Here is a 2901-nt window from a genome sequence, read left to right as displayed (position 1 = left end):
AATAAGTTTATAGTGGAAATAAAAGTGTTGAGAAATAGAAACTAGAACTAGAACTATAGATACGTTACCTACACATGCTGAATTCATTTGGACACGGATAAGTAGGTAAGTATTTATGTGTGTAGGTAAGTAGGTATGTATGTGAATATTAGGCTCTATGTATGGTAATATGACTAATGCTCTGATGCTATCGAAGTGTGCACAATGCACAGCATGCCATAATACGTTGCTAAGGTAGGAACTTCAGCGCCTCATGTTAGGCCAGCCACTCACTATCAGGTAGACCTGACAGGTACACCTGATCAGGTATATCTCCTGATGAGCACACACACTATCAGGTAGACCTGACAGGTACATCTGATCAGGTATATCTCCTGATGGGCACACACACTATCAGGTAGACCTGACAGGTACACCTGATCAGGTGTATCTCCTGATGAGCACACACACTATTAGGTAGACCTGACAGGTACAACTGATCAGGTTTATCTCCTGATGAGCACACACACTATTAGGTAGACCTGACAGGTACACCTTATCAGGTTTATCTCCTGATGAGCACACACACTATCAGGTAGACCTGACAGGTACACCTGATCAGGTTTATCTCCTGATGAGCACACACACTATCAGGTAGACCTGACAGTTAAGGCTGAAAAGGTCCGTCTATCAGGTCTACCTGATATCTGATGAGCACACACACTATCAGGTAGACCTGATCAGATGTTCCTGTCGTCAGGTCTACCTGATAGTGAGTGGCTGGCCTAAGTATACATCAAAGGATGTACCTAACACATAAGATGTATGATCTAGCTAATCATTACTACTAGGCAAACACGCGGATTAACTATAACACCATACACAGGTTTGACCAGACATTCAAACCTTCAAGGTCGACAGAAATCGGCAAACAAAATTCATTACATAATTTAGTCATTTTATTCTTAGGATAATTATTAAAAATGTTAAAAATCCAAAATATCCAGAGAGATTACCATAAAGATGATACCTACATATGAATCAAATACACGAGGCATTTGCCATCAATATCAATGTATCTACCTCACTATCAGCTGGTTGAGGGTAATGAACTCATGACTATCAGCTGGTTGAGGGCAATGAACTCATGACTATCAGCTGGTTGAGGGTAATGGAGTAATGGGAAAAAATGGGAAGATGGATAATACTTTCTGAAATGGGAGAGAAAGGGGAGATGTAACTAATGATAAAAGTGTTTTATTTCAGATTTGTTGCCACAAGAGCTCAGTTATTGCAGCTGTTTTACAGCAGCTGTAACGAGTGATACTCCTGAAAACCTCTGGCTACCCAGGGGGGAGTAGTCTAATTCTATCGGCAAAAAAGCACAGACGTTATTCCATTCGTGACAAACATGCGATGACTGTCTTGAAACTTTGGAATCCAACCCAGTTTCAAATCTCATCATCCAATTTAAGTGCATCAAGTCTATTCAACACTTGGATCAACAACACCCTGCAACCCTGAACCAACCAGCTCTGAAGAACTTTTAACACCCAGTAAAATATGGGATAAAGAACAATGTGTAATGGTAAGTACTGGTGGGAGTTTTTGTAAGGGGTAAATTTTTACAATAGTTGCAAAGAAACAGTTTTTGCAAGGGGTCGGCGAGGGTATATTTTACGATCGTTGCCTTTTCGTCCGTTAGGTAGCGCCACTATGCAAGCGCGCTAGCGGAGGAGCAGAAAGAACTGCGCAGAAATGTATGCGCATTGCGCACAGACACATCTAATTTAGTCATTTTATTCTTAGGATAATTATTAAAAATGTTAAAAATCCAAAATATCCAGAGAGATTACCATAAAGATGATACCTACATATGAATCAAATACACGAGGCATTTGCCATCAATATCAATGTATCTACCTCATAATTACACCTATAAGTAGGTAATACAAACACATACCTATAGGTAAGAAGAAGAAAAAGAAAAATTCCGTTGGTCCTCATTTTTCCTGCTCTATAACTTTGAAACATCACCCAAGTAAGCGCAACTGATCTATTCTGGAGGTACCTACACATGCTGAATTCATTTGGACACGGATAAGTAGGTAAGTATTTATGTGTGTAGGTAAGTAGGTATGTATGTGAATATTAGGATCTATGTATGGTATAATATGACTAATGCTCTGATGCTATCGAAGTGTGCACAACGCACAGCATGCCATAATACGTTGCTAAGGTAGGAACTTCAGCGCCTCATGTTAGGCCAGACACTCACTATCAGGTAGACCTGACAGGTACACCTGATCAGGTATATCTCCCGATGAGCACACACACTATTAGGTAGACCTGACAGGTACACCTGATCAGGTCTATCTCCTGATGAGCACACTCACTATCAGGTAGACCTGACAGGTACACCTGATCAGGTATATCTCCTGATGAGCACACACACTATTAGGTAGACCTGACAGGTACACCTGATCAGGTCTATCTCCTGATGAGCACACTCACTATCAGGTAGACCTGACAGGTACACCTGATCAGGTATATCTCCTGATGAGCACACACACTATCAGGTAGACCTGACAGTTAAGGCTGAAAAGGTCCGTCTATCAGGTTTACCTAATATCTGATGAGCACACTCACTATCAGGTAGACCTGATCAGGTGTACCTGTCGTCAGATCTACCTGATAGTGAGTGGCTGGCCCAAGTATACATCAAAGGATCTAGCTAACACATAAGATATGATCTATCTAATCACTGGACTATTAAATAACCACGAGCCACGAGGCTTAACTCAAACCAGGCTTAACCAGGTTTGACTGCTGAAACCCTCCAAGAGATTAACCAGGTTTGACCGCGGGCATTTAAACCTTCAAGGTCGACAGAAATCGGCAAACAAAATTCAATAGATAATT

General features: G+C 41.1%; 1 protein-coding gene across 1 annotated transcript in view; it reads left to right on the top strand.

Moving 5' to 3' along the window:
- Positions 1–2901, top strand: part of LOC103506811 (mismatch repair endonuclease PMS2-like) — a 44365-nt gene that overhangs the window by 13098 nt on the left and 28366 nt on the right. The gene's annotated exons all lie outside the window — the stretch shown is intronic.

This window comes from Diaphorina citri, unplaced genomic scaffold (genome assembly GCF_000475195.1).
Source record: "Diaphorina citri unplaced genomic scaffold, Diaci psyllid genome assembly version 1.1 scaffold264, whole genome shotgun sequence".
In the NCBI taxonomy this organism is placed as follows: domain Eukaryota; kingdom Metazoa; phylum Arthropoda; class Insecta; order Hemiptera; family Psyllidae; genus Diaphorina; species Diaphorina citri.
This window is presented reverse-complemented; position numbering and strand designations above follow the sequence as displayed.